General features: G+C 40.0%; 1 long non-coding RNA gene across 1 annotated transcript; it reads left to right on the forward strand.

Moving 5' to 3' along the window:
- Positions 1-14,894: 14,894 nt before the first annotated feature.
- On the forward strand, positions 14,895-21,758 carry LOC128786265 (uncharacterized). Its single transcript, XR_008430225.1, has 3 exons — positions 14,895-14,973; positions 15,554-15,669; positions 21,628-21,758. It is a non-coding gene; the product is annotated as an uncharacterized LOC128786265 (long non-coding RNA).
- Positions 21,759-23,084: the final 1,326 nt, after the last annotated feature.

Below are 23,084 nucleotides of genomic sequence, written 5' to 3' on the forward strand. Positions count from 1 at the left end.
ATCTTAGAGAAAAAATTTACTCAGAAACATTAGGCTTATTTTGAAACCACTCTTAAAAGGTAGTGTTGTTACCTTCTCACTGGCTGGTTGTCTCAGTAAATATGAAATACTATTCTCTCTTTATAAATTTACTGACGATGATGAAATAAAAATCAAGGACTCTTTCCCCTGTTGCATTAACAGTTTTATGGTAACTGCTGAAGGGAGGCTGAGATGGACATTCAGTTTCTCTAGTAACCATTTGGAGATCTGCTCTTTTTACTTGCTGAATTATTTTGTGCTGCCTAAGAATATTTCTTCTTTTAACTCCTTCATACATACCCCAGATAGTCTTTGTCATTCACTGTCCCTCTGCTATGATCACATAGATAACAATCTCTGGACAGCTATAATTCTCGCTGTAGGTATTTTTCAGCATTTGAAAGTAATACAGAAAATCAAAGAAATATCACTGGAAAAGTTTTCAGGAAGCTGTCTAGCCAATACCCCTCCTCTGAGGCAAGGTCAGGAGCAGCTGTGTCTCTTGAACATGTCAAAATAGTCTATCCTTAAAACCCCCTGAGGCTGAGGTTCCAGTAGCCTCCTGAGGTACCGCTTCCCTGGGGTACCCTGTAATGAGTGGTATGCTGAGACTTCTAGACTGCTGTCTAGCCTAAGTGACTCTTACTGTAAATTAAGTGAATTATTGTTCTATCTTTCAACAGCAGTCTGCTCCTATCCCCCTTTTTTGACACCTTCTGTAACTTTGTTCTCTGGTTTATGTGTTCTTTCATTCAATTTATGGAAAAAGCCATTCTCCCCCCTCCACCGCCATTTTTTGTTGTTATTTCCCCTACCTTGTTTTTGAAAGATTTATAGTTGTGTCTGTTCTTCCCTGAATTATGCCCAGCTTTTTGAGAATAACCCACTCAAACTCCAGGTCTCTAGTACTCTCCAGACTGTAATGCTTTTCTCTATCTGGCAATGTTTTTTTCTCATATAGGGCTTCCCCAGGACAGACCTGTTCATTTAGGATATACCTTCAGTATATCTGTTTTTTGCAACCGTGTCTCTTCACTTTCAGGTTTTGAGCCACAAAAGCCACCAGGACTGGAACATATCTTGGCTATTTTCCACGGAGTATGTGTATCATTCAGTTTTACTTGTGGTCCTTTGTACTTTGAATTTTATAATTCTCAGACTATCGCTCCAGTTGTTCACATTCATTTTAAATCCTAATCTTTTCATCTTAGCATGACCTACATGCTAACTCATCATCCACGTCATTGATAAAGATATGAAATAGATTTGTCTTGGGACAGACTGTGTGACCACCTGACTTGAATGACCCTCTCATTTAAAGCAGATAGTCTAACATATAAATGTGCATTTACCTTATAGACTTTCTTTCAAGCTCTTCTCTGAGAACAGAAATAGGGCTGTATCAAAGGCGTGCTAACATCAAGACATACTGCATCAGTAGTTTCTTTCCCTACATGAGACCATGTTCTCTTTTTTTTCTGAGAAAAAGATGAAAAGGTTTCTTACAGCTTGTTCCTGACAAATGCAGTGTTGTTAAGGAAGGACCTGCTTTTGGGGTTGGAAACTCTGTAGTGACATCAGTCAAAATTGTAGAGCACCAGCTCTCTTGATAAAAAGATAGCATTTTTTTTTCTTTACTCATATCTTTAGACAGATGAAGTTTTGACATGCTCTTTCCATTTAATTTCTTGTCAAACACATATGCTAGCTGAACTACAACCATTTTGTGAATAAGTTAGCTAGCCCGTTGACATTAACGGGGGATTTTCTAGTGCCATAATTGGCCAGAGGCCTAACTGGCTGCAGCTGAAAGCAGTTTCCATGCCAGCACAAACAATAATTGTGCTCAGCAAATATTACATCTTGGCAGCTGCAGCTGAACCCTGTAGCTCAACTCTATTTTAGCCTATATGGGTTCAGTTAATAGTTATTTTATCTTGCAGTAACTAAGGTGGTTTTAAAGCTATTTTGGCCTTGATATTAAACAATATACATAATACAAATGAGCTGAAAATACATATTTTTATATTAGAGACATTCTAGCAATAAAAGCAAGTAACCAATGAATTAAAGTAACTTTACATGGTTTTCCTGTTCTCCATTAGCCCATGCAATAGCATTGGCTGTCCAGTTTGTATAGCAGGATGCAACATCAAAGCCCAGGCAGTTTTTAAATATAAAAATTTTTCTCATATATTTTCCATTCACATTTTCATTGTTCTTGTTGTTATTTGGGGGTTGCTTTGTTTTGTTTCTCTTCCCTCCTGCTGTCTTCTCATCCTCTTGTTTTTAAGTTAAGTGGATTGGCTGTGGTCTGTTCCCAGTCTGGCACAGTAGCAGGAAAGGAAGTACCAGGAGCTGGAGGAATGGCTCAGCTGGCAGTAAGTTTGCAAGGTTTATCCTACAGCCAGTGGAGGGTGGAAGAGCCCAAATGCTCTTGTGCATGTTGGGGTGGGCTGCTCTCAAGAAGCTGATGATTGTATGGTGCAACTTCTTCTGGCCCCTCTGGGGGCCAGCCAGGAGCTGGCTTTTGGCTTCCCAGGGGTTTTTGGGGCTTTTGGGGCTTTGTCATCATTGCTGGATGTAGGTGCCATCTGGTCAGGGTCTGTGTTGCCAGGGAGTGTGAATGGACTGGAATTATCTGACACAGGTCCTTAGCACTGAAAGCTAATTGTGCATCTATTCAACCTCACTTTGGGGTGAAATATAAAGTCTGCAGTGTGTTTGTGTGCTTTGGAGGGCAACAATGTCTATTTTCAAGATAGGCCTAAGGGGTGAAGTTCAGGTAGCTTGTGAAGTTTTCTAGGCAAGGCTGAGTTCCAGAGCAAGCCTATATTCCTACCAAAGAGCACACTGCTGGTTGGAGTGCCTCTTGTTTTTCCTTTCCCAATGGGTTGTGTTACTGTTATGTCTTCCTGTGTAGTATTTGGCCTTTGTCTTCAATCACAGTTGTTAGGAAGGACACTGGCCTGCCAACAACACATTTGATGGCATAGGATGCTCTTAAATTAAGTGTTAGTATCTGCAAGAACATAGAGTGTGCTCTAGTTTCTAGGCCTCCAGCTATCCCGCATGGCTCCCTTTATTCATCCCTTCATCAGAAAACTGGAAGGTTTTTTTAGTAATACACTAGGAATGAAATCTAAAAAAAAATAAAAACAACTGAAAGTAATATAAGAGATTATATGGTGTAGCTTGCAAAGTTCAGTGAATTTCAAACTTGGAATGGAAATGTGCCTTTCCCTGCAAATAAAAAAAAAAATTGATTAGGTATTTCTATATAGACAGATGGTCACCTTCTCCTAAAAGCCAAGTAGGAAACCATTGTGAACTGAAAAATGGCCATGGGATCCAACATCTGGTAAAATTGTGAGCAGAAATGTAGTAACATTTTATTGTTTAGTTTTGTTTACTGGATTGTTTTCTATGCATGGAGTGATTCCCTTCTCAGTTCTTAGTTTCATAATAATCCCCTTCTCAATTCTTATTTTCAACTCTTTTTGAAATATGTGCTGTGGGAAATGGAGTGTTTTAGTTTTCCCCTCCAGTACTGTAAAGAAAATATTCTTACCCAAAAATAGTGGAGCTTTACTTTTTAAAAGCTTCATAGGTGGGTCATACTGCTTTTTTACACCAACACCAATAACACAGCTCGCAATGTTAGTTAAAAACATTCTACTGCATTGCATTAATCTACTGCCCATCATAGACTATATATACATAGTTCTGGAAGCTTTAAATGGAGCTAAAAAAAAAAAAAAGCAGCCTTGGGGACTGTATAACCCAAGTAAGTACACAGCAAGAGGAAAAAACCACAAAGAGTAGACCACAGTAGTCAAAGTAATAATCAACATACTTAGCACAGAGACCATGGCTTGTGGTAGGTGTCATAGCAAGGAAAGTTTCCAGAAGTAATCTGAATGCAGTAACTGAGGCCGTTTGAAGTTGCTATTTTCTGGTCACCTCCTAGACATTAAAGTGTAGTAATTTGAAACTCGGTGGGTACGTGGTACAAACTGGCAGTGTGAGCCTCTCAGTCTCTTGGTGTTGTTCAGAAAAATAGGTCAGTCAGGTGGGTCAGAATATGGGAAGTCTTGGAAAAGAAAAGTAGTAGTCAAGACTACTATAGCATACAGAATCAGCAGCATGGACAGATTGCAATATAAGATTCCAAACTGATGGTCTAGAAAAACAGATTTTGCAGGTGTGCTCTGCATAGACATGAGCAGATGGGGAGGAGGGCCTGGCTGTGCCCCTCTGAGTCAGGGAGGAGGAAGTTGCAGAAACAGAAGCAGGGAAATGAAAGCCCCTCCCTCCAGTCCTGAACACACATTTACAAATGCCTAGTTGGATTTTCATGGCTTAAAGTGCAGGGTTCAGCTGTCTCAGTAATCTTTCACAGATTAAACCACTGTCACCAGAGAGACAATTAATGCCAAGATGAGATCACAATGTTGTATTCACACTTTACTGTTAAATCATAAACAAATTGAGATTTCATAGTGGGATATTTTGCACTTTACTCTTAAGAGATTCACAAAGAAAATATTGCTTGAAAAATGTAAATTGTGCACAATATCTACATTCTTCTGCAATGCAAATTGCAAAGTTTATGCTAGCTTTCTGTGTTACAGACTTTGTTTTCCCCAGAAGATACACATTTTTCTGAACAAAGTTCTAGTGACAAAGTGGGTTTGGGGCTCCTCTAGAATGGGAAGAGTTGATTTCACATTGCACTTGCCTCATAAAAGTTCACCAATTACTATGCTGTAAGTCAGCACTTTTGGTAGGAATGAAAAGAGCCCTCCCTCTGTCTGCTCATTGAAGCTGCATAATCTGTGAAAAAAAATGCTTTGGGAATGAAAACCCAAGAATTAAAGAAAATCTGCTATTAAGTACAATTTCTGATTAAATTCCTGTTTTCATGCTTTTATTTGAGTAATTTTGTCAGCTCCCACATGATGTGCATATTGCTTTCAACCACCAGCAGAGCTTTTCATTGCCATGCAAAGAAGTTGGCGGTAAATTATAGAATTCTGAAAATGTGGTTTTTTTTCTTTATCCCAGTGGCATCAACCTACTCCACTACCTCTAAAGTCAAAAATGCACCACAGTTAATAGAGAATTTCACACTCATACATACAATTGGTAAAAAAAAGCTGCTTTTGCAATTTTTTTTTATTATGCTCTGCTAAGGTCTTGGCTTTAAAACAAACACCTGTCTGAAAATCTGCATTGACCTAATATTTTCAGTGATCCATTATTGAATGGATACATGTCTTGTCTCAGATTATTGACCTGGATAAAGTATAAAACAGGGGTTAGAAGCTGGAAGTTAAGACTTTGCTTCATGGTATCCCTATGCAAAAATCTTGAATATATGTATTGGAACAGCAGCTACTCCCGTCATTGTCACATCTGTCAGTCTTAAAGGACATTATACCAGTCTGTCTTCCTATGACTATTGGAACATGTCTCAAATCAAAAGGCAGTATGAAAGCTTAATGTTAAGCTCAGTTTAGCTTCAACCACTAGTTATTTTGCATTGGCTTCCAAAGCCCTTAAAATGCTTGGAACAAGAACAAAAAAAATAATCAGTAAAACTTGGTAGGAATTCAATGAGAAGGAAATTCAGCACACGTCTCTTCTAATTGATGCTCTCACAAGTCAGGCATTCAAATTATCTTTGGACATCTCTAAATTTCTGGCAACCACCACTTTGAGACATGAGCTTGCATATATGAAATTATCAGATGACATGAAAAGACACTACACTATTTAGTACCATTTCTAGCATGTTTGATGGTTTCCTTTGAAAAAAATCAGTGCCCAAAACTCCCCAAAATTTATTTCTAATTTAATATATAATTCTAAAATCTCTGCTGAATGGCTTATTAAGCATGGTTTGTCACTTAAAAAAAAAGGCATTTTGTAAACAAACTTGTGAAGGAAATTGAGGAATTCCCCAAGGAAGGAAATGGTTTTGCAATTTTCCATACTGTTAATTAACTATGGTTTTAATATTATACCAATGTCTTTGAGAGGGTCCAACAGAGTTGGGGAATTCTCCATATTAAGCAGTAAACAGCTGTCCCATTCCAGCTGCATGAAGGACAGATAGTAGACACCAATATTTGAAGGAAAAGGAAGCACTGCTATCTCCTTTTAAGTGCAATGGACGGGGGAAGGGAGGCTACATGGCTGGCCAAAGGTCAGATGGGTGGACTTTAGTGAGAGCCAGAAATAGAAGCACAATGGCTGGACCATCAAGTCTCAAGGCCATCTATGCTCTCTTATAACCCTGATTGCAGCTAAGGTGCTTGTTCGTTACATGAAAAACCTCAGAAAGGTTGGTTCAGATAAGCATTCAGTCCTCTGAGAGCTTATCTCAGCCTAACTCAAATTTACTGATTCCTCTGAGCCTGCAAAGGGGATGTCTTGCAAGAACTTCAAAAAATATATGTTTCTGTATCTTAAAATCCAGTTGGAAGCAGGCTGGAGAGCAAGCTAACAGGGATGAAAATTAAAGATAATGTGAAGTGAATAAACTAAATTTCAAATCCCAATATGATTTGGCCTGTCAAATTTTGGTGAAAGTCACTGTGGTTTCATTTTTTTTACTTCCCCCCTTGCACTGGAAAGAAACTGAGCACTTCTCTGCCTCTCTTTGGTGAGCTGTTGCCCTCCCTGGCTTGTAAAGTACTGTTGTCCACGATGTCTTGGTGGGATGTGGAAGGAAAGGTTCTTTCACCCAATAAAGTCTAAGGCCAGCATGCATTAGGGATTGGATCCTACTGCAGGATGAAGCAACAAGAGACAGTGAGATTTGCTGAACCTGTTCTGTTCCAAGCACAAAGCAAAAGCTCATGTCCTGCACATTGGTGGGTTTAAACTTAACTTTCCTACCTTGTCTCAAAACACTCTCACCCTCTTGTTAGGCATCAGAAATGCCATAACAAGGTCTGGAGCATAGTTCTAAGGCAGACTGCTATAGGGACAAGGGAAGGACAAGACAAAAAGCCACTTTTGAGAAAGATTCAGAGATGCCTTGGTGTGCTTGAGTGCAGCATCTGCTGAAAGAGGCTGTCCAATATGAGCCATTTATTTTCCATTGCTGTTGTTCATTTTCAGCTGAACTGCTCCTGGCAGGACTTCCTTGAGGGATGTAGCATGATGGCACTGCATTCCTTCTCTCCCAGTCAAACTACAGGAAGAACTGGAGGTCACTCTCTGTTTTTTGGGTAACATCAGCTCAGTCCAGTTGTCCAGTTCTTATAGACCTCTTTCTCCTCACCTGCTCGTTACCATTTGCATCATATTTAGTGATAGCTAGTGGAAGGCTGTGAGTTTTCTTGGGTAGGGATGGGACTCTGAGGGATTTTTTTGTCTGCAAATCTCTCTTAGGGGAAGTGTCTTGGTCAGGTATGGTTTCTATACGTGCAGAACAAGAGTCTTCCTCCACAAAGCCTTTGGGGATATTGAACTCAGATGTGCTCTAACGATTGCTTTTTCTTTACTATCCTTACTGAGCGCTGGCCTTAAAAATAACCTTAAAATGCTTCCTTGACTTTTCTGTCCTTTGAATGCCAAGATCACCTTTGATTATCTCTGAAATATCGTATTTACTTGACAGTTGTATTTCTGGATACAGACTTATGGGATATTAAATGCTCCTTCTCTATGGTCAAGGCCCCATGGTTTATTGTAACACAAGTACATTTAAATGAATAAAACCGTAAATTCATGCCATGGCACAGTATAAATACTGTTTGTAGGTTGTGAGGGATTGGACTGTTAATGGCTCAAACCAATTGCCTATTTCTGCAGGCTCCAGGGTTCTTTACTGAGGCCAGGTTTGCACCCTTAGTGGGGGGAGGAGATGAGTTTTTGGGTGTGTGGTAGCCATTTTACTAAGACAGAGGGGGCTTTGAAGCTGATAAGAGGCAGATCCTGCAAGGTGGGATTCCTTTCCTTTCCTTTCCTTTCCTTTCCTTTCCTTTCCTTTCCTTTCCTTTCCTTTCCTTTCCTTTCCTTTCCTTTCCTTCCTTTCCTTTCCTTTCCTTTCCTTTCCTTTCCTTTCCTTTCCTTTCCTTTCCTTCCTTTCCTTTCCTTTCCTTTCCTTTCCTTTCCTTTCCTTTCCTTTCCTTTCCTTTCCTTTCCTTTCCTTTCCTTTCCTTTCTTTCCTTTCCTTTCCTTTCCCTTTCCTTTCCTTTCCTTTCCTTTCCTTTCCTTTCCTTTCCTTTCCTTTCCTTTCCTTCCTTTCCTTTCCTTCCTTTCCTTTCCTTTCCTTTCCTTTCCTTTCCTTTCCTTTCCTTTCCTTTCCTTTCCTTTCCTTTCCTTTCCTTTCTTTCCTTTCCTTTCCTTTCCTTTCCTTTCCTTTCCTTTCCTTTCCTTTCCTTTCCTTTCCTTTCCTTTCTTTCCTTTCCTTTCCTTTCCTTTCCTTTCCTTTCCTTTCCTTTCCTTTCCTTTCCTTTCCTTTCTTTCCTTTCCTTTCCTTTCCTTTCCTTTCCTTCCTTCCCTTCCCTTCCCTTCCCTTCCCTTCCCTTCCCTTCCTTCCCTTCCCTTCCCTTCCCTTCCCTTCCCTTCCCTTCCCTTCCCTTCCCTTCCCTTCCCTTCCCTTCCCTTCCCTTCCCTTCCCTTCCCTTCCCTTCCCTCCCTTCCCTTCCCTTCCCTTCCTTCCTTCCTTCCCTTCCTTCCCTTCCCTTCCCTTCCCTTCCCTTCCCTTCCTTCCCTTCCCTTCCCTTCCTTCCCTTCCCTTCCCTTCCCTTCCCTTCCCTTCCCTTCCCTTCCCTTCCCTTCCCTTCCCTTCCCTTCCCTTCCCTTCCCTTCCCTTCCCTTCCTTCCCTTCCCTTCCCCCTTCCCTTCCCTTCCCCCTTCCCTTCCCTTCCCTTCCCTTCCCCTCTACCTCTACCTCTACCTCTACCTCTACCTCTACCTCTACCTCTACCTCTACCTCTACCTCTACCTCTACCTCTACCTCTACCTCTACCTCTACCTCTACCTCTCTCCTTCCTTCCACACTTCCTTCCTTCCTTCCCTCTTTCTCTCTTTCTTTCCCCTTGTACATTTTCTTAAGGGACATTTTTATACTTTCATATTGCAATATTGCTATACATCATAATAACCAAAATGGTTACATACTTGCTTTCCATTGAAACCAAATTCTTCTAAAATAAGCCTTACATATATGTATTTTTTTTTTAAACCCACAAATCATTTAGAGTCGTTTGACTCTAATCTGCCCCAAGGGCTCTATTAACAAGAGCCTGAGTTACCCTCACCTTCTGGTGAATGTTTAAAGGGTAATATAAGACTTTGGCAATGACGTAACTGCTGAACCTCTGTCCCCTCTATCACCTTTCCATTTTTTATATGTAAATAAATCCATAGTATTTCTGTGTTTAAATAATATCCTTTGCCTCAGACAGGTGTTAGCCATTACACTATTAGCATATCTCATTCTTCTGATGTATCTCCTGAAGAGCAAGCAAGGTTATTCACAGACAATTAAGCAGACAAAGACTGGAGTTTGACTTAAAAAAGATATTTATTTTACTTAATAAGTTGCTGTTAGACAGATGCTTCCTGAATCAGTGAATAATCCCTTTGATTTTTTTCATGACTGCAGTGAAAGCTGAAGCTCATCATCCCTTAATAAATTGTAGACCCACAGAGATCTGCTCTACTAAAAAGTCTGCAACTATAGTGTGAGTTTCCTAAGGGGAGCTCTGCCCACAGCTATGTGTTATCCTAATCCAAGAAAGAAGCTTTTTCCTCTGGCCTCTGATCTAACAGTTGTCAGATGACACAAAGTTGGTCTTTGAAATCACGTCTTGGCACGAACTATGAATCACAGGTCTTGTACGAACTATAAAACTATTTTTATTGCTGTTGAGAAATTTATTATGTCTTTGTTAGCAGCAATTAAATGTTGGTCCAGCTTCTATTTAATTTTTTTTGGGATTTGCATCAGTAATAGAAAGATAGGCTAACAAGAAGGCAGCATAATTATGTGAAAGGAAATTCCAGCTTAACAAATCATTGAAATACTATCATGGAGCAAGGTTCCTTAAGTTACAGCCTGGAACTGCAGAACAAAATTTTATATTTGGATGACAGTAGTGAAGTGTGTTTGTGTTGTTCTCTGAATGTGTTTCGGGTATCTATCAAAACTCAAAGTGGTCTTGAATGTTCTTACTTATGCTCCTATATGTACTGAGAAATACAGTGCTGAAGCAAGGACGTTCTTTTTTTTTGTGCAGGAAATATGACTACCAGCCATTAATTCCACCTTATTCACTATTGCCCAAGACCTTGCTTGCTTTGTGTACCCCTCTTTGTGCCCATGCCCACACAATCTACATCTTAATGTGACAGTGTGCAGGGAAAATGTGGTATGGGGTCTGGAAAATCAGCACTTGAGAGCAGCTGGAGAAAATACTTTCAGCCTGAGAAGGAAGTGCTTGGAAGCTAGATGCAAAGAGAGCTCTGGTCTTCCACTGCCCGTGCTTGACCCTGCTCTGAATCCCTGACTCTTACGGCAAAGTTTTCCTCTCACCCTGCCCTAACTTCATACTTGTTCATCTCACAGGGAGATCCCTGAGACAATGCTTTCCTTGGCTGTTCCCAGGCTCAAGCTGACAATTGAAAGCAAAAGTCAACATATCTAACAGGGCTCTGTGCAAATTAACCCTTGCCACTCCAATGGCAGCGGCAGTCCTGGGGATTCCCAGGAGTCCCCTTCCTTGGCTCTCTTCTTCTTGGTATCTCAATTGCCTGAGAGAAAAGCTGCTCTTAATTTACCCATTTGTTTCAATTTAGCTCGTTCAGCAGCTCTCAGCTGTGCTGTGTGTGTGTGGGGATAGGAGATCTTGATGTGTTTACTGCCCAAAAAATGGGATGGCTCATCTCTGCAGTCTCTGTGGTCTCTTGGTGAACCAGAGATGCTGCATGGCACAAGGTGTATGTAGGGCAATATAGGAGCAATAACTCTGCTCTCTTTCAGAAACTCTTGTTTAGAAGGATCAGACCCCAAGAGGAGTCCAGGTGACCTCACAAATCCATCAGGATTAGTGAGGAGATGAGTGTCACGCTGTGGTCTGAGAACTGAGGAAGGGGAATTTATTCTGCTGCTGTCACTGCTAAGTGCCAAAAATAGCAATGGTGCACAAACTGGTGAGAATAACTTTTTCCACAGAGAATGTAGGGCTCTGTAGGAGTGCATGGTATGTCTTCCAGGCATGCTGTTGGGCATGGTGACTTCAAGGGAATATGTGATTTGTCATCCTTAAGTAGTATAGAAAATACTAAGGGGGTTAAATGCTGTTATAATTTCCTTGCAATGATCACATTACAAATTTTCTTTTAGTACTTCTGGGCAAACAGGCCATAATGTCTAATGTCTAAATAAATTTAGAAAGCTGTAATAATTGTTCTTATGCTTTAAATAAATTCTCAGAGTAACATTAGTATATTGTCATCTTAGTTTCCAGTTGATTTGGGAAATTTACAATGTGATATGTAATCAAATGAAGTCCTGGAGTAACGCAAAACCTGTTCTTGGATCCAGGGAACGATAGTGCCAATATCTGGAAGAGAGCTTTTCCACAGAGGGCCTCTCTGGCTGTATTCTTTATTACAAAAACTATTGTGAAGCAGACATGTGTCTGTAGTCTTGTATGTTGATTCAACAAGGAGGACAAAATGTATGTTTGAATGTACAGTCCTAATGGTGGTCCCTAAATTTGGGTCAAAGCTCAGTCCAGTGAAGGGGCAGAGAATCTCCTGCAGCCATTAAAAAGTCTAAGAGGTCTGCCTAGCCCCCTTAATTTATCCTTAGTGGAACAATACCAGGTAGAGTCAAAGCACAACTCTGTCTTAGACCATTTTTCTTCTTTTCAAGGTATCAAAGTGCAACCACAGCAACTCAGCAAACCTAAGATGTCAACCTCCTAAACATGTTTTGAAAAATAAATTATTAAATTAGCATAAATCTCAGAGCTAAAAAAAAACTGCTCTGGGATTAAGTACACACAGCTGCTTAGTCTGTTTGTAATCCAGTTTTCTCTGTGGTATCTGGCAGTCAGAGCATAAAAGGCATTCTTGAAAATAATTTTTTTCTAGGATTCTCATACACAAAAGCATCTGGATACTTGGAACTTAAAAAAAAGGGAAAGCAAACATAACTCAGACATTGCAATTCTTGTTAAAAGATAAATGCTTTCCAGAGATGTATTTCTGGTTAATATAATATTGAAAAATCTTCAGAAGACAATAGGTATAGAGAACGAAGACAACTTATGTGGCACAACATCTCCTTGTAATCCACCCTTGCTTGAAGCAAGAGCCATAATTTAAGTTACTGATTCCAACTGGTCTTCTTGGAAGACAGAGTTCAATTTACATTTATGACTGCATGAGCCTATTTTGAGGAATCTAAATAAAAGTATAGCTAGCCTTCAAAGCTGTCTCAGAAATGACACAGAAAATGTTAAGCATTCTTGTAGCTTGCACTTCTGTAGTTTGTTATTATCAGACTTACGTTGCCTCTGATTTTGAAGTCTCAAGGGAACATTTACTCTGCAAAGTGTGCCTCAAAATGTAAATGTGTTTTCTGAAATGCATTTTGTTATTGTTTCTGAAATACTTTTGATTTTTTTTTATTTCTCCTTTGCAAAACCAAAAAATCTACAGAAAACAAACACATTTGTTGCCCTTACAGTGACAGTTGAGGAAAGAAAGAAACCAGCCAATCAATAAACCTTTTTATGACTTTGTAGTTGAAGTAGTTGTCATAGTAGCTTTTGAGAAATGAAAAATTTTGGAGGCCTTTAAGAGAAATGGATGGGTTTGAAATATGCTGCAAAACCATGTCAGAAACAGGGCCAGCTGACAGGGACTGGGTGTGTGGGCCAGATCAGCAAAAGCACACACTGCACCTCCTTTTCAGGAGCACACTGAGCACTGGGGGCCTGGACCTCTAAAGCCAAAAGCCCCTGCCTGGTCTTTGCCATGCTACCATGGTACCATCCTGTGAAGTGCCTGGAAAATCCAGCCAGGGAGGCAGGAGACTGAGACTGGCAGCTTTGCCTTGCTGAAGTACTGAAGTGAAAATACCTGCTGAGTGCTAAGAAGACGACAATATATGTTGCTGATATAATTTACTTGAAGGCATTGAATTCTTAGGAGAGGTTGGCCAGTGCTTTGCATTGAGACTGCCAGGGCCTCCAGGTGCTGTGAAAGCTCCAAAAAAGACTGAAAAATGTACAAGCTTTAACAAGCGATTGTGACAACCGTGTCCTGGAACAGCTATGAACGTGTGCCCTTATGTATTCTCATTTCCAGTCAGGAATAAAAAAGATAGAGCATTAGTGTCTGACCTTCCCCCCTTCTCCAGCAGTTTCAGTGTATATTTGATTTAGTTGTAAGTACCCATTAACTCAGAGGAGTTAAAGGGGATGAACTTTGGACTTTCCTTATTTCTTTAAGGTACAAAGATAAGAAAAATCCTAATTAGCAGCATCTCTTGTTTGAGATTTTTTTAGCCTGGAAAAATGCTCTTGTACAAATCAAGAAATGCATTGAATTCCCTGTAATCTCATGAGATATTAGTTTGCAGTTTTTAGACTATTGTACAGCTCTCTGTATATCATAGAAACACAGGTAAGAAATCTGTGTCCTCAGTCATTTATTCAGAGTTTCCTCACTTGGGCTGAATCAGCTCTCCATGAGAATGAATTGGAAAGTGGATTGCTGAGATCATCTGAGTTTAAAATAAACCACACAAAACAAATAAGTCAAAACTGAGTTTTATTTTGTTTTTCTGTATGGTGGAGATGGAACAAATAGTGTTTAGCTTTGACAGCAAGGACCTGAGAGTCCTTGGCAGGAAGTTTCAACAGGCAAAGCAAAGGTACAAAAAACTATCTGAATTTAGACCTTCCCTTGGCCCTTAAAGACAGACACTGGGGTGGAGGGGCAGAGAGGCATGCAACACAGCATAGTACCACAGTGCTGACTCTCCCCTTTTAAATTCATCTAAGCTCAGTATCTTGTCCACAAGGGGTATCAAATTCAGAAGTTTCAAAAATACTTTAATCACTAAATATGTCTAGTTATACTTCTCCATGGTATTTCCAAGGGACTGGGCTAGGAGAGCATTTGCTTTCCATGTTAATTTATCAGAGACATTTGAAAGTTTACAGTAGCTTTTGGAAAAACAGAAGTCAAAGGAATAAACTTTTCCTGCCAACTGCATCAGTTATAAGCTGCTGACATGTAAGAGAGTGAACATTTCAGGGCAGCTCATTATCAGTGTAGAAATTCTGAGACTAAGCGAGATGATCCAGCAGTTTGAAAGGCATCTCAAACTTTCTTTTGAATGACAGCAACCCCTCTGAAAGTGAAATTTGTGGATATGCTTTCCTTCCACTCCTGCCTCCCTCTCCATCAGCCTCCCCAAGCCACTACCAAGAATTAAAAATTATCCCCTTGTCATGCTGAAAAAAATAAATGAACATGACCATTTTCCATAATAACTATTTGACATTAAAGCAGTTGGTAATTAAAGTAATCCTTGCTCCCTGGTGACACATGCAGTGTGACAAAACAGAGGTAACGTGGCAGCAGCAGAACCTGTCTCCTTTATTTACTCGCTGCTTCAGTGCCTTGTCCTGTTGAGTGACTGATCATCTTTTGCATTACCAAAGAGCAACTGAGTTACATTAAAATGAATACTTGTGGTGAAAATGTTAACTTGAAAGCATTTGCTGTGATAACCCATAAAATAAAATCAATATACTTGCAGATTCATCAAGTCCCTCCTGGGTCTGTGGTTGATTTTGCTATGGTTTTCCAGAAAACAAAGGCTGCAGCTCAGCCACTGGACTGAGACTGGGAAGCCCTAACCTGGTCAGCTCAGAGATCCAATATGTTGCATGGCACTGGCACAAAGTGGGTTGCTTTGAAATGTCCTTCACTCAATGTTACCTCAGCAGCTTTGACTAGGTACTTTTAAGCAGAGAAGGAAGTTAAGAGTGGAACTAAATGTTGGTTTAAATTATCTGGGTCAGGCTGGGTAGGTCTTAGTAGTACCTTCTTTAGGATAGTCTACTGGAGACCCGTAGTGCCACAGCTCTCTGGAGGGAGGAAGATCTCCCTCCTCTTGGACCAGCTCTGCTTGATGTGTGCCAGATTGTGGAGCTTGTCTGCACTCCTTCCAGGCCTTGGAAAACCAGCATCCATCTGTCTTCTTGCATTCATTTTCCAAAACAAGAATGAAATCTGTATCCTTTATGCCTTTTTTACTATTTCAGTAGCATAAATGTACACTGCAGTTAAGAAATGCAATATGAAATGCTTTATATCCTGAATAAATGCTACATGAATCAGGACAAAAGAATAGTTTGAGACAAAAGATAAAAAAGACACTTTATTGATGAGTAGAATCTTAGGCCAAAGTAGCTGCTTGAAAAAAACTTTGGAAGATGGAAATTGATCACACACAGCATGATCAGCACTGTCCTTCCTGCAGAATGCTGGGCAAAGAAGCGAGTCCAAGAAAATACAAAGTCAAAGGACTCAGAAACCAACTGTGGTGCTAACAGAAGTGAGGATGGAGTTGCACTGATCTTTTACAATGGATACAAGGTAAGGTTTGACCTTCAGAAAAAAATACCCAAGTAGACATCAAATGAAGGAGGAGGTAACAAAATTAATTTTAACTTTACCATCATTTGGATGGGAGATTAAACTGAATAGAAACAATAATTTACATCTCATTGGTGCTCCACAAGATGGTGTGCCAGACAGGACAAAAGCCTGTAATGTAAACCTTCATCTCAGTGTCTGCTCTGCCACAGCACTTTTGTATGATTCTGGAAAGACTCTCATTCTCTACATGCTTCTGCCTTCTCCCTGTTTCCTGTGACAAAGGTAATAAATTCCTAAGAGTAGGAAAGGAAGATGTGGATACATGCTTCAAAGCTTCTGAAGAACTCAGACACAGTAATGTATTCTCTGCTGCTAAAATTCCTGTACTTATTTCTAAATGAACTAATTGAAGTTAAGGCATCACTCATGCAAGCTGAGTGGAAAATAGTTGCTCACTTTAGATGTGCAGCTCCATAAAGACAAGAAGCTAAATTTCAAAGGCTAAGCTATGACCAGCTGGTAATTATACCTGGGGAAAGAACAGCTACTGTTGTTAAAGATTCCATTCCGTTGCTATGGAAACCTCTATGGCATGGAGTGTCTTGTATGTGAATGGTATAGATGAAGAAATGCAGAAAAACATTTTGTTATACAAGATCAAGAATGCATAGACTTTCTTTTTGTGCTTGTGGAAAACGGGAAATACATTTTCAGCGAAGCATGAAGTTATTTTAAATATTTTATTACTGCAACATTTGGTCTCAAGTGCTACCTCTTCTGAGTTTTGAGAAAAGATAATGCCATCACCACTTGACTGCAAGCAGTACCCTTTAATTCTCTCTCAGGGACCTTTGACAGACCTTTAAAATACAAAATATTCACTCCCTCTGCTCAGTATTTCTAAATTATTTAAATGACCTGAGGAAAAATGCAATTTAAGCCACCTCTGCACTGGCAGGTGTCAGGACAGGAGCTCAGCCAGAGAAAAAGACATACAAGAGAATTTGTATTTTCCAAGCTATTTTTAAAACTGCCTAAAATGGTCCCAGGGCAAGTTGTGGGTCCATACACTGATGAACATGGTGGCCATGGTGGGAAGGCAGCTAAGCAAGCACAGCCACCCAAAAAAGTTTTAACTCCTCCAATTATTACCCCAGTTAAAACCGTGCAATCTGACATGTCTCCCCAATTTCAGCGCTGATCCACACATGAAACCAACTGCAGGTTGTAAAGGCTCAGACCAAACCCTCCTAAGCTCAGATCTTCAAGGAGATATTTGTGGTAGTTAAAATGTCCAGGCTGTAATTCAACTAGAAATAATGTGGCTACCCAAGAAGACAACCTGACTATTTTCCTTTTCAGAGATTTGCATTATGCTTTGAATTAGATCTGCAGTGATTTGTGGCCTTCTGCCTCCAGGGGAACTGCAGCACAGCTCACACTGGGCAGCTCAGACTGTGCTTCAGTCCATCCTTGCAGATGTCAGTGTGTCTGAGCCATTGCAGGAGGCAAGTGCTTTCTCAGAGTCATTAACATTTGAGTTAAAATTGCCTCCACAATATCAGCTGAGCTGTAATATCAAACTGTGCATACTTCAGCAATGAAATGGGTTAGCTGAAATCACCTAAGGCAGTGGCTTTTCTGTCAAGAGGTGAATTACACCCACAGTGTGTTGGTTTTGAATAAGCCTTAAGTTTTAAAGCAAACATTGCACAAACCAAGAGATGTGCAACAGTTTCCTCCCAAGAAAAGAATCCAAATTGTTAATGTATTGATTCTATCTTTAAACCATTCTTCCCTTGATGAACTTCAGACTACGTTCACCTAGAGAGCAAAGAAAAATGTTGAGATGACAATCTAGCACATTTTCTTGGATTTTAGCATGATCTCTCCTTTTAAGAAGTCCAAATATAGTTGTTCTGTACTAAACTTCTGAACAACCTGAATACTGGATACCAAGATATCAAGAGATGGTAGTTGTAGTTGTTGGTGTGGAGTTTAACTTTGTGGGTTTTTTTTCAGGAAGCCCAGGTTTATCTCTGAAATTCAGAGGCATCTTAAGAGTGAAGAGAAGCACCAGATAATGAAAGTTTGATAAAGCAGGGGGGTGTGCTTAGCTCTAGCTATCCATCTTCTGGCCTGGTTGTTGCAGGGACCACTGCTGTTCATATAGGGAGTGCTGTTTCAGGCACCACTAATGCTCAAAGTGTGCTTGTGACCTTTTAAGACACAACCCTGGTGATAATCAGATTATCTGCTTGCTTAGCAGTGAGATCAAACAAAGGTTCTTGGCTGAATTCCCATTTTTGCTGACATCAAGGCAAATTACTCAAAACATGACTTGTAGGCATGAATGCAGTTCTCCCTTCTCTGCTTTCAAACATCCAAGCAGTTGTTTCTCACATATCTTTTTCTTTTTCAGTGTGGTGGAAATACTTCCAAACCCCAAGTTAGTGTATTTCAAGTCAGGGTAGCTTGTAAGCCTTTCTGTGTCCTTGGTTTTCTGGACTTTTTCTCTTGCTCCAATAAATTTTATTCTGGCTTTGCCATTTTCTAGATGTTTTATATTATTATTGTGGACATACAGAAGAGGATTTAACACATACCTTCTGTGTTATTGTGGCACTCAACAGTCCACAGTCCATTTCCTTATACATGCAGAAACAGATTTTGATAAAGTTAGCTAAGTAAGCATATGGCCAAAAGTATAGCTGATACGAATGTTTGTAAAAGCAGGTCAATGCTTGATTTAAATCAGAACATACATGATTTGCTCTGAAATGATCAAAATTACGTTTTTGGACACTCTCAACTAACTGCATGTGTCTTAAATTTTTCCCAGGCTTTGGTACGTTGTAAGATGGAAAGAAAGTTGGAGGCTTTTTCTTGCTTGTGTAAAGCAAATATTTTTCCAAGTATTTTCTTGTTCAGGTATGGTGAAGCATGGAAGTACGTGGCCAGCTTTTAATATTCTGAATGTTCAGGTAAAAATACTTTCCTCAACTGAGGTGTGAACAACCATGCTTCTAACAGTCTAGCCTGTTGAAACCATTAAAATGTTTCATGTTATGTGTCTCATCCTTGAGGAACACCTACGAACATGTCACACTGATTAGATCCTAATTAATAGGGACCATAATTAGCTTTCTTGGAAATGGTTATAATTCCTGTTCCTGAAGGGGTTGGCCCCTCAGCTGAATTCTGGGCTATTCAACCAAGGATTTTGACATTAAGCAAATGCTTCACACTGGGCAGCACTACTTTAAATTAGGAAATCCATGCTTTTCAACAGACAAATCATTGTAATATTTGCAAAGATAGTCTACTCTAATAGCCTCTCATATTTCAGACATCATAGCTGAAGCTTGTGACAGAAAAATTTGGAATTTTTATCCCATCATTTCAGCAAAGAAAAGACTAGAAAGGTTGCTAGTGAGAGAAGCCCTTTCACAGATGAGAAATTGAGGTGGTTGTTTCTTAAATATTATTTGAGGACAAACTGCTGCAGGTTCAGCTTGAGTACATTGTCTCTTGGGCCACCTGAAAGAAAATCTAGTTGATACTATGGAACAGAGTGAGAAGTTGGCATGGGGAGAAATAAATGGCAGAGGTGCTCATGTTAGATGGCTGAGAAGAATGAATCCTAACTGAATTTTATGTATAAAATTGGTTTTATTGTTTTATACACAGCCTGACTGATGGTGCACAGTGCTTTCTGGGCAGGAGGGAGAACACACTGCACCTCTCTGATCTTGCAAAAGTCCAAGCTCATGACAGATTTGTGTTTCCCTGAACAAGAAGGGAATCCATACTTGTTATCAAATTGCCTGTCACTTTTTACAGTGTTGTCAGTATTAAAAAAATCATTAGAAGATGCCATTAGAAGACACTGAAATCACTCTTAATTTTATTATCCAGAGATCCACATAAAGGTACATGATGTTCAAAGACATTTTGGCTTTTTTTAAATGTCACCTTTCTTCTAGTTACTGCAAACAGAGATTGTAGTGATGCAGTTTATCTGTATTTAAATCCCCTTGAGCTGATAGCATGACTGAAGGCTGAACTGTGATCTCTTTGTGCATGAAGAAAAGACACTCATTTATTTATATTAATGTCAAACTTGTCTACTGCATTTTTTTCTTCACCTTAACTGAATGTGTCTGCAGTAGCTGAGAGGGCATGTGCTTAAATAGGAAAGACTAATTGGAAGAAGCTGTCAGATTAACAGAGATTATTTGGATATCTTGCACTTCAGTAGAAAATTTTCCTCAGGATCATCTCCCACCATTTCTGAGGGCATATTATGGATGCATGAGGAAGAGGGTAGGAAGATATCTATTTAGGAAAAGTGTGAGGTTGCTATGTAATCGCAATGGGCCTTTTAATCTAGAATGGATAAAATACTAAATAGATGAGTTCCCGGTAGGTTACTGAGGCTTTCACAGTTTCATTTTCATCTTATTTCAGAACCTCTTTAGCCCCTCTGCACTCTAGAGTGGGGAGTTGGTTCATTTCTTGTGTCCCCACTGAAATAACAGAAGCATAACAGACAAGAGATGACACATTCTCCATCTGTTCTGTCTCACTGCTATGGCTGCAGAGCAGGGAAGGCTTGTTTCTACCATCAACTTACTGAAAGAATATCTAATGTTAGACTGAGTGTGTAAACACAGGGTTACTATTTCAACTCTTGATGGAATTCCCAGAAAAGATAATGAATGACTCCTAATGTTAATAGGTCCTTATTTAAATTAAATTCAAGATTTTGTCCTCCAAAACACGTCTTTAGCATGTTTTCCTAATAGCCATATGGTTCAACCTTTTAGTAGTGGGTATCTAAACACTTTTCAAGTCTAACTGGTAAACTGGTGGCATTGGTGCAAACCTTCAGTTTGAGAGATGTCAGCTGCCACTGATCTCCGATGGGATACAGGCTGTATCTAGCACAGGGATCTGTTACTGCTGGTGCCTGTGCAGTGCCCCAGCTAGGCAGTGCAGCTGGGCTATCCACTAGCAACACATTTCTATAGTGTTTCAGGAATGGGAGAAGAAAAACAGCCTAGAGAGGCAGAGGAAGGCAGAAGTACTTGCTGCTGACCTTTGGAGAGGATGGGGTGACTGTGCCCTCTCTCTGGACTAATTAGCCACAGGCATCCCACTCAGAGCCTGAGATGTTGAGTAGCATCAGGAGCTGCAGACGAGTGCTTGAGCCGCTCTCAGCAGTGACCTGTCCTTACATGGTACTTATGTGCTGGTTTATATGGTGATACATTTTATTGTCATGTTTGTAAACAGGAAAATAGTTACACAATATTCAGCTTTCATTTTACAACGAGCTGCCTTTTATAATAAGTGAGCTGCCCCCAAGATCACTGAATAAACAGGTGGACTGAATGCGTAGTTTTCCAATGCTTTTACATAAATATTAGGTTTTGAGAGAAAACTCTGTTAGTCAGAGCCTTCTGAAATGAGCAAAAAGCTTTTCTCCACTAAAGAACAGACTACCTGTTTGCACCCACATTCCCAGCCCTTACTGCAGCTACAGATCACCTATCTGCATTGCTCTTTCTTTCTCAAAACATATTGCATGGAAGCCCCCCTGTTCCCAAAGGTTGCTTAGGCACTTCCAATGGAGAAAGTCTTCACTGCAATATTTATACTAGGAAATTCCATTTCTGATACTAACAACATTTGCAGTTAGCTTGATGGATGCAGTGCATTTGCACTAAAACAGTAGCAATATTATTTTTTTTTAATTGCAAACAGCTATTTTATATAATACATAATTCCATCTGGAGAATGTTCCAAATATAAATTCATGTTCCAGAAATGTACCTATGTTTATTTCTCCATAGAGCTAGAGGAAAACATAAGGAAAATCAGTCCAGAAAATCAGCCCAGAGATTATTTTATGTAGCACTGAGATCTGTACCACTTTCCCTTTATTTACAGATAAATTCAGAAGAAACCTGAAAAAAGCTGGGAAAATACTTGTTTCACATGGTTCCATCATGCTGCTGCTTGCCATGGTGACTTCCTGGTAAAGTTCATATGCTTACAGAAAGTATTCAGTGCTTTATGAAGCTGCAGCCACAGTTTAGTATGGTTTAAGACCTTTTGTCTTTATTTTGATTTGTAAATATTCATGATTATATTGTACTGGGAAGAGGTGAATATTTTTGCTCTCATTAAATTATAACAGAATGTTGCTTCAGCCTACTGGAAACTTCACATTCCACCCACTGATTCTCTGAGTTCATTACCAGTATCATTGATTCCAGCTCTGCAAGTCACACCTGTTGAGCAAGATATGCTAGCAAACCGTCTTAAAATTAAATATATGCTGAAGCCATCTTTCTCCTTCGTTTTTAGCATTGCACTGAATAGACACTTACGGATTTACATACATTTAAAGTTTTGCTTGGTTGTGAACTTATGCCCTTCTTGGATCATTTAACATTTGAAACAGAAAACAGCCATTATCATTTTCACTTCCAAAATCTTGCTGCCTTAGATTGTTGGGTTTTTTTGTTTTGTTTTTGTTTGTTTGGTTGGTTGGGGTTTGTTTTTTTGTTTTTTTTTCTCTCCTACTGGGAACGAGATGTCTATTTCAGCTTCTTCACCAGTCAGAAGCGACAATCGAAAGTGGCATTATTAAATTCTGCCACTTGGTGGCACTAAGAAATAACACAACTGCCCTTACAAATGATGCTGTAACACATGGCCAAGCGCCGGGTGATAACCTGGCCCTCAGAAAGGAAGACATCAGGAAGGGATTTGTGCCGGCAGAAATCCCACGGCCGTTTTGCTCACTGTAGATGTCAGCAGGTTTCCAGCACGGCCCGTGGCCGCTGGGATGCTGCTTCCACACCTGGGCGTGCACAGCCAGCGCCTTCACTCACCGCTGGCTCTGCTGGCAGATGTTCCGTACACCTCTTACATTTGTTACTTAAGAGTCAGCTCTACCTGCCTAGGAGCGGGTTTGCTGGCAGTTGAGGGGAAAGAACTAGCAAAGCCTTCATTTCCAGTACCTTAGTTCAGGCAGTGTCAGAGAGTTTCTCTTGGACAAGGAAATTTGCATGGATCTCCATGAGGAGCCCACCCTCCCCAGTGTAAATATTATTGCCTGCTTGGTTAGAAGAGACGCAGCAAAGCCATTTAAGGATTAAACTCAATCCAGAGTGTGTGTATGGATGTAGGGGTTTGTGTGTGTGAGTGTGTAGGATTTGACTGACTTACCACCACTTCTAGTACAGAAAATAAAAGAACTGGACCGAGAATTTATTCAGGTTTTTTTCTCATCTTGGTTGATAATACTCAGTAAAGGTCAAGTGTCCTAGAAACTGATTTCATTTGTGGTTGGTTACCTTCCATCTCCCTTGTGCAGCTCTTATTTCAGATGAGAACTG

The sequence above is a fragment of the Vidua chalybeata genome, chromosome 3 (genome assembly GCF_026979565.1).
Source record: "Vidua chalybeata isolate OUT-0048 chromosome 3, bVidCha1 merged haplotype, whole genome shotgun sequence".
In the NCBI taxonomy this organism is placed as follows: Eukaryota; Metazoa; Chordata; class Aves; order Passeriformes; family Viduidae; genus Vidua; species Vidua chalybeata.